Raw genomic sequence first — 9,273 nt, forward strand, 5'->3', positions numbered from 1 at the left:
TCTCTGAGACCTGGTAGTGTAGTACAACACACAGCACTGCTCGGTAATGACTGTTTACCTCTCTATTCACCGACTGAACCTCTCCACCTCCATGGTCCTCTAGCCAAAGTTCTTCCATTATTTACAAATCAGCCTGTCAGACTGGCTACTGCTGACCCTTTGCACCACAGCACACTTTGGGTAATAGGAGGGTCATTTACAAAACTGAGCCTTATAGACAAACAACCATATATCTATTTTTTTGTTTGAACAGCTAATGTAGTTGCATTTGTATAAACAATCTAAATCATTTGGAGTTAGAATGTTACACATCACCTGAAAGGACACAACCTCTACTGCAGGGTTCCCCAACTGGTGGCCCGGGGACCGAATTTGACCCGCAGGTGGTTTTATTTGGCCCCCCAAGTTTTCTGAGCAATTAATTTTTAAGTTAGGAAATATTTTCCCAAGTATTCCCACTTATAATAGAGAGACTGTCACGCCCTGACCTATAGAACTCTAGTTAGTTTGGTCAGGGTGTGAATATCATGTGTGTGTTTTCTATGGGGACATTCTATGTTTGTATTTCTATGTTCGGCCGGGTGTGATTCCCAATCAGAGGCAGCTGTCGCTCGTTGTCTCTGATTGAGGATCATACTTAGGCAGCCAGTTTTCCTGCCTGTGTTGTGGGATCTTGTTTGTGCTCGGTGAGTTTGGCTTGTTAGTGTATAGCCTGCCGACGTCACGTTTTGTTGCCTTTTGTTGTTTTGTATGTTTATTCAGTTTAATAAACATGGATGCATTTCACGCTGCGCCTTGGTCTGACCCGTCCTTCAACGACCGTGACAGAGACACATGATCATATACAAATGTAAGCAAGGTTTTAAATGATTATGATCAAATATTATTATTACTGTTTGGGCTTATTTTTTTAATTTGCAGTCTACAAATTATTTGTAATTATGTTCCGGCCCCCCGACCATCTGCTCAAGACAAAATCGGCCCGCAGCTGAATCTAGATGATGATCCCTGCTGTACTGTCTACTTCGATGTCTGTACACAACTCTTGACGTTACAGTCAGCAGATAATGACATTTGAAAACATGACTAATCTGAAAATGTAAAAGGCACATACAGTATATGGTTCTTGGTCTGTAGGGATCAACTGTTAGGGATGATATGGTAGTGATACTGTATGTAGACGATCATAGAACATATGGATTTGACTGGATTCATCTGAAGAAGAAACTGTCAGAACATAAAGAATAGTTTTAGAATATGTTATGACACCGTGAACATTGATGTTATCTTTGAATAACTAATTTGAACTATAATGTAGTGACGGCTCCTTTTAGAGGCCGTCTCTCTCTGACACAACTGATTTGTCAAGAGACAAGATGATCACTGTGATTCTCTTAAATCTTCAAAACAGTGAGATGTTATTTCCCACCCAGTGCTAGAACGTCACAATGATTGTAAATCAAAAGGGCACTCGTATTATTTTCCATATAGACCTACATACACAACTCTCTTTACTTCATGCACTTGCAGTCACCACTCTCACAGCATTAAAGATACAACAGACCAGGTCAGCATGTTTATGATCATCAACATGTTGAGATTTGCACCCTACACATTTGCAGTCAGCACACAAATGAAGAAATACATTGTGCATCGCGCACCAGAACAAAAGATATGCATTCGAAATGCTCCAGTCTAATTAGAACTCAAACAGGTGATACAGCAGTGTCAGCATGCAGATGCGCTTTGTTTTATTCATGAGACGTCACTAGACGCTTTGGTTGTTGTTTAGTGCTGTTGTTGTTCCCCTGTGCAAATTGCAGGGTTTGCACACATTGGCTCCATCATCAATCACACACTGCTGACTGCACACACACACACTGATATGACACCTAGGCATTCCAATTAGTTCCACAACTAAGTATTCACCATAGAGGTGAGTAACAAGTAGAACATTGGCTGGCTGGCTGTACTCTGACATCAAACTACCAAGTTGCAAACTCTAAAGTGTTTACCCGACTGTTTGCTTGATTGCAGCTTCACTGTAATGTGAGAGTGAGTGGATGACAAAAACAATAACAAGCTCTCTTTTTGATATATCTAATTTGGTTTCAGGTACAGGAAAAGAGGCAAAAACTACAGGCCACAGCTTTCTGATTCTCACATGGGAGGAGAGAAACAACACACACTCATGCACACATACACATACGCACACAAGCACGCATGTTTATGCACACACGCAGATGCGTAGTGGCACACACACTCCAAGGGGGGCACCAGTGTGTGCTTAAAGGCCCAGTGTAGTCAAAAACGTGATTGTCCTGTGTTTTATATATATTTCCACACTATGAGGTTGGAATAATAGTGTGAAATTGTGAAAATGATGATAATGCCCGTTTAGGTAAGAGCTGATTGAAAAGAACGCCTGAAGTGTCAGCCTGTTTTGGTGGGATGGAGTTTTTGCCTGCCTGGTTAATAGACCAATTAGAAAAAGAGTTCCAAACTGCCAATAACAGCTAGTTTTCAGTTTTCCCCTCCCCACTCAGACCACTCCTAGAGAGTCCTAGCGAATTTCTTGCTTGAGAAATTGCTCTTTGCTAAGAAGCTATTTTTGTTTCTTTTTGACCATTTTAAATGAAAACAATCACAGTAAGGTATTTAATTGTTACCCAGAAATGATTTGATATTGAGATGAAAACGGTTGCATTGGACCTTTAAAGAGCACAGGCACCCTGCTGCTCCTCCAAAATCACCATCTGCCAGCTGAAAGTTGACTCCCTGAGAGCATTTTATCCAGGCTGGTAGTATGCCCGCTCACCCTCCCATTCTGTGGATTTTACCTCGCCTTCTGAATAATGCAGTTTAAAGGGTAGCTCTATGAAATATAGTCATGGTTTTGTCCCAGAGAACCGCTCAACACTGTATATATTTGAGGTGCTATAAACGTTGTCTTCAATCTATTTTCCTGTGTGCTGCAATGCGTTCTACATGCTCAGCTAAACTTATTTATACAATATATAATATATAAACCAATAACCATGTTTCCTTTCCCAGATTATTTATTCAGTGGTATAGCTCCACCAGATTAGTTTTGTCCCTGCACAAAACCTATGTCCCTGGGAACTCCTATACTAGCCTGTAATCAAATAGAAATCATTCTTCAGTCATTTTATTAGTTGTTGGGGCTCATACAGTCGATTCAGAGTAATAATTGACCCAGCTCACTTTAGACCGAAGAAAAACAAATCACTGTTCTAAAATGTACATAGTGGTCAGGTGAAATAAACATAAATACATGTATGTTATATATAACAGCTCCTATAGATAGAGGAAATCCAAACCGGGGCGTATACATTCGAGGGAAATGTAACTGTTAATCCATGTCCCCATGTGTTATTAAACATGGCGCTGAGAGCTCCGGCTCAACCAACCAAAAGTGACTTAATTACCTTACATTTACAAGTCACTCTATTTATTTCTGGTCATGTTTAAATATAAGCCCGGCCTGTTGAATATTCATGTCCCTCCCTTGCTTGCACACAGGTTAATATTTGTCTGTGTCTGATGAATAACTAAAGACTGATGAATAATGGATGTGCCTGGGCCTGCCTGGTTTTTACCAGCATTGGGTCTGCTTGGCTGTATCTGGCTGTGTCAGATGTGTCAGGTGTCCATTCTGCCAGCTAGTGGAAGTGACGCCAGGGATCAAGTGTCTCTCTATGTCTGACACTGGTGCTGTACAGAGATCACGATTCACTATCTACTCAGTTTTTTTGCACTTTTACGCAGTCAGCATTGCATAGCATGAGGACATGGTCTGGTTACTGGAGCTGAGCTTATTGAGACAGGGACATACTGTACTGGAGGAAGTCTTAAAATGCCTCTTTTAAATGCTGTTTTAAACGAAATAAAAATGAGTCTATTATCACTGTATTTAATACAAGGCACCATGCATCAACCTGATGTGTTTTAAAGTTCGGTCTCCTCTTTCCTTCCATGAGCAGCCTGCGTGTGTTTGGCTCCTGCGTCGGCTCCATCTGTGTTGTAGTCCTTTGACAGAGTGATTATGGACGTTTGTGTCAAGGCATGGAGAGGGGTTTGGCATGGCATGTGTTGCTCTACAATCATTGTATGGAAATGATGAGATCCGCAATTGGCAAATGAATGTAATTTGATGACTATAATTGGAGTCATGGAATAGATCATACGAGTATTAAAACTAACTGCATATTAAGACTCATTCAGTACAGTATGTTGGCAAATGTAGTAATGCAAATCACATACATTCCAATGCACACAAAACACAGGTTCTTCATACAATCTTATAGGCAATTTATATCCAATACATTGAAATGTTCAGCATCCAACAATATCAATTAGCTCCAATTAATTGAAGTGTACACGGATGTACATCTCTGCATCTTGCCTACCTATGTGAAGGCATATGCTCCCAGCATGGTAGGTCTGACTGGCCCAGCCTATACTCACTCTAATTGGTAAAGGAGATGATGACTGACGAAACTGCACCTCTGGAGGAGTTAGTTTATCAGGCAAAAGAGCAGGATGATTGGCTCGAGGTTTATCTTATCGTTAGGTGGTTGGTAGCTGCTGTACTTAATTACGGCTACTGATTGCAGTCTGCCAGTTTGGCTTTATACATAGCTTGGGCTTTGTCGAGTAAGGCTTAAACTGTGTATTTAGATTGTAGTTAGGTATTATAGGTAGGCATCGTGGGCTGTATATTATTAAGTAGTATAGGTAGGCATCGTGGGCTGTTGTGGGTAGCTGTTGTGTAGTTATTGTAGGTTACTTTTGTATTCGGCGGTGCAGGGTGTAGCACGAAGCTAGCTAGCTAACTCACCTCCTGGATTAGCTGGCGAGTAGCTATTAGCAACGGTAGCAACTAAAAACAATATCCTTTTAGCCAGCTACATTCGTTCGCAGCGACGCCGTTTTTCAAACAGTCAACACAGCAGCCATTGCTAGCTAGCCAACACTACCAGCTGGCTGTACTGTAGTAGCTAAATACAATATCTTTGTGCTAGCTACCCAACGTTTAATCATTGCTGCGTTATGAAAGGTAAGCTTGGCTTCTTATATGGCGTTGAGTTAAGCTTAAACCATGTATTTAGATTGTAGGTAGGTATTGTAGTTTGGTATTATAGGTAGCTTACTCAGGTAGTTATTGAAGGTTATTGTAGGTAATTACTGTAGGTAAGTATTGTATTCGGCGGACCCCGGCGAAGCACGAGGCTAGCTTACCCACTACTTGGACCAACAAAGCTAGCTAGCTAGCTAGCGGGTAGCTACTGGTAACTTTTAGCAACTGTGGTTAGTTGTTTCCAATGTTATTTCATGCTTAAGAGTACCTGTGATTGAGCCAGCTAGCTGCTACCATTCAGCTGTTTTTCTAACCTCATCCGAGGCATTAACGTTAGGTGGTTGGTAGCTGCTGTACTTAATTACAGCTACTGATAACAGTCTGCTGTAGTTTACAACAATTCTAATTTCTAAAGTGGAAGTTGGGAGAGTTTTATTCGGGTGGTTCAGTGAAACAATTATAGTTTCTGAGGTGGAAGTTGGGAGAGTTATATAAATTTTTTTGGTGAGGGAGGCCTGCTCTCTCCTTTCCCAGATGTTTAGTTCATTTCATTCCGATCTCCTCTGCATTATTGTAGCCATCTGCTGCAGCCTGTCAACTATGCCTCTGCCTATCCCTGTTCTCTCCTCTCCGCACAGGCTACACAAACGCCTCACACCGCGTGGCTGCTGCCTCTCTAACCTGGTGGTCCCTGCACGCACCACACACCTGGAGTTCCAGGTCTCAGGCAGCCTCTGGAACTGCCGTTCTGCCGCCAACAAGGCTGACTTCATCCCAGCCTATGCTACCCTCCAGTCCCTCGACTTCCTGGCGCTGACGGAAACATGGATTACCACTGAAAACACTGCTACTCCTACTGCTCTCTCCTCGTCTGACCATGTGTTCTCGCATACCCAGAGAGCATCTGGTCAGAGGGGTGGTGGCACAGGAATCCTCATCTCTCCCAAGTGGTCATTCTCAATTTTTCCCCTAACCCATCTGTCTATCTCCTCATTTGAATTCCACGCTGTCACAGTCACTAGCCCATTTAAGCTTAATATCCTTGTCATCTATCGCCCTCCAGGTTCCCTTGGAGAGTTCATCAATGAGCTTGACGCCTTGATAAGTTCCTTTCCTGAGGATGGCTCACCCTTCACAGTTTTGGGGGATTTCAACCTCCCTACGTCTACATTTGACTCATTTCTCTCTGCCTCCTTCTTTCCACTCCTCTCCTCTTTTGACCTCACCCTCTCACCATCCCCCCCACTCACAAGGCAGGCAATACGCTTGACTTCATCTTTACTAGATGTTGCTCTTCTACTAATCTCACTGCAACTCCCCTCCATGTCTCCGACCACTACTTTGTATCCTTTTCTCTCTCGCTCTCCTCCAACACTACTCACTCTGCCCCTACACAGATGGTAACGCGCCGCCGCAACCTTCGCTCTCTTTCTCCCACTACTCTCTCCTCTTCCATCCTATCATCTCTTCCCTCTGCTCAATCCTTCTCCCTCCAATCTCCTGATTCTGCCTCCTCAACCCTCCTCTCCTCCCTTTCTGCATCCTTTGACTCCCTGTGTCCCCTATCCTCCCGGCCGGCTCGGTTCTCCCCTCCAGCTCCGTGGCTTGATGACTCATTGCGAGCTCACAGAACAGAGCTCCGGGCAGCTGAGCGGAAATGGAAGAAAACTAAACTCCCTGCCGACCTGGCATCTTTTCCTCCCTCCTCTCTACATTTTCTTCATCTGTTTCTGCTGCTAAGGCCACTTTCTACCACTCTAAATTCCAAGCATCTGCCTCTAAACCTAGGGAAGCTCTTTGCCACATTCTCCTCACTGCTGAATCCACCCCCCCTCCTCCCTCTCTGTGGATGACTTCGTCAACCACTTTGAAAAGAAGGTTGACGACATCCGATCATCGTTTGTTAAGTCTAATGACACTGCTGGTCCTGCTCACACTGCCCTACCCTATGCTTTGACTTCTTTCTCCCTCTCTCTCCAGATAAAATCTTGCGACTAGTGACTGCAGGCCGCCCAACAACCTGCCCGCTTGACCCCATCCCTCCTCTCTTCTCCAGACCATCTCCGGTGACCTTCTCCCCTACCTCACCTCGCTGATCAACTCATCCTTGACCGCTGGCCATGTCCCTTCCGTCTTCAAGAGAGCGAGAGTTGCACCCCTTCTCAAAAAACCAACACTCGATCCCACTGATGTCAACAACTACAGACCAGTATCCCTTCTTTCTTTTCTTTCCAAAACTATTGAGCGTGCCGTCTTTAGCCAACTCTCTTGCTATCTCTCTCAGAATGACCTTCTTGATCCAAACCAGTCAGGTTTCAGGACTGGTCATTCAACTGAGACTGCTCTTCTCTGTGTCACGGAGGCTCTCCGCACTGCTAAAGCTAACTCTCTCTCCTCTGCTCTTGTCCTTCTAGACCTGTCTGCTGCCTTTGATACAGTGAACCATCAGATCCTCCTCTCCACCCTCTCCGAGCTGGGCATCTCCGGCGCGGCTCACTCCTGGATTGCGTCCTACCTGACCGGTCGCTCCTACCAAGTGGCGTGGCGAGAAGCTGTCTCCGCACCACGTGCTCTCACCACTGGTGTCCCCCAGGGCTCAGTTCTAGGCCCTCTCCTTTTCTCCCTATACACCAAGTCACTTGGCTCTGTCATATCCTCACATGGCCTCTCCTATCATTGCTACGCTGACGATACACAACTTATCTTCTCCTTTCCCCCTTCTGATAACCAGGTGGCGAATCGCATCTCTGCATGTCTGGCCGACATATCAGTATGGATGACGGATCACCACCTCAAGCTGAACCCTGGCAAGACGGAGCTGCTCTTCCTCCCGGGAAGGACTGCCCGTTCCATGATCTCGCCATCACGGTTGACAACTCCGTTGTGTCCTCCTCCCAGAGTGCGAAGAGCCTTGGCGTGACCCTGGACAACACCCTGTCATTCTCCGCTAACATCAAGGCGGTGACCCGATCCTGCAGGTTCATGCTCTACAACATTCGGAGAGTACGACCCTGCCTTACACAGGAAGCGGCACAGGTCCTAATCCAGGCACTTGTCATCTCCCGTCTGGATTACTGCAACTCGCTGTTGGCTGGGCTCCCTGCCTGTGCCATTAAACCCCTACAACTCATCCAGAATGCCGCAGCCTTTCTGGTGTTCAACCTTCCCAAGTTCTCTCGCGTCACCCCCCTCCTCCACACACTCCACTGGCTTCCAGTTGAGGCTCGCATCCGTTACAAGACCATGGTGCTTGCCTATGGAGCAGTGAGGGGAACGGCACCTCCGTACCTTCGGGCTCTGATCAGTCCCTACACCCAAACGAGGGCATTGCGTTCATCCACCTCTGGCCTGCTGGCTCCCCTTCCTCTGCGGAAGCATAGTTCCCGCTCAGCCCAGTCAAAACTGTTCGCTGCTCTGGCACCCCAATGGTGGAACAAGCTCCCTCACGACGCCAGGACGGCGGAGTCACTCACCACCTTCCGGAGACATTTGAAACCCCACCTCTTTAAGGAACACCTGGGATAGGATAAAGTAATCCTTCCACCCCTCCCCCCCCCAAAAAAAAAAATAAAAAAAGATAAGAGCGTCTGCTAAATGACGTAAATGTGCCCTTGAGCAAGGCACTTAACCCTAATTGCTCCTGTAAGTCGCTCTGGATAAGAGCGTCTGCTAAATGACTAAAATGTAAATGTAAATGTATCTTGCTTATCAGCAGTGGCGTTTTTAGCATGTAGCAGTGGCATTTTTAGCATGTAAATCTTGGTGAGGCAAACAAAAAAATTAATAATTGCATTATAACGGTGAAAAATGGTGCCCACAAACTGTTAGGGCCTACATAAAGCTGTCCCAACAGCAGAGCTTTCTTTTCAGCACCATGGAGTGAATCCTTACCACCACTACAACTGGCTATCAGCTGAGCTTTGTCTGCCAGCAAAACAGTTCATTCAGCTGCATTTACTGCCTTTAAAAAAAACATAGCTGATATGGCTGACTTGCTTAAACAAATGTGGTTTCTACTGACAATTGAGATGTACAAACTATGGCATAATGGCACGACGAGCAGATAAGAGGCAATCCGTAATTTAGATTAAGACATTAATGAGCGAGCTAGAACGGACGTAGTCAATATAACTATTTGTTCAGCACTTTTGAAATGTACAGCGACATAATTC

The sequence above is a fragment of the Coregonus clupeaformis genome, chromosome 13 (assembly GCF_020615455.1).
Source record: "Coregonus clupeaformis isolate EN_2021a chromosome 13, ASM2061545v1, whole genome shotgun sequence".
Classification (NCBI taxonomy): Eukaryota; Metazoa; Chordata; class Actinopteri; order Salmoniformes; family Salmonidae; genus Coregonus; species Coregonus clupeaformis.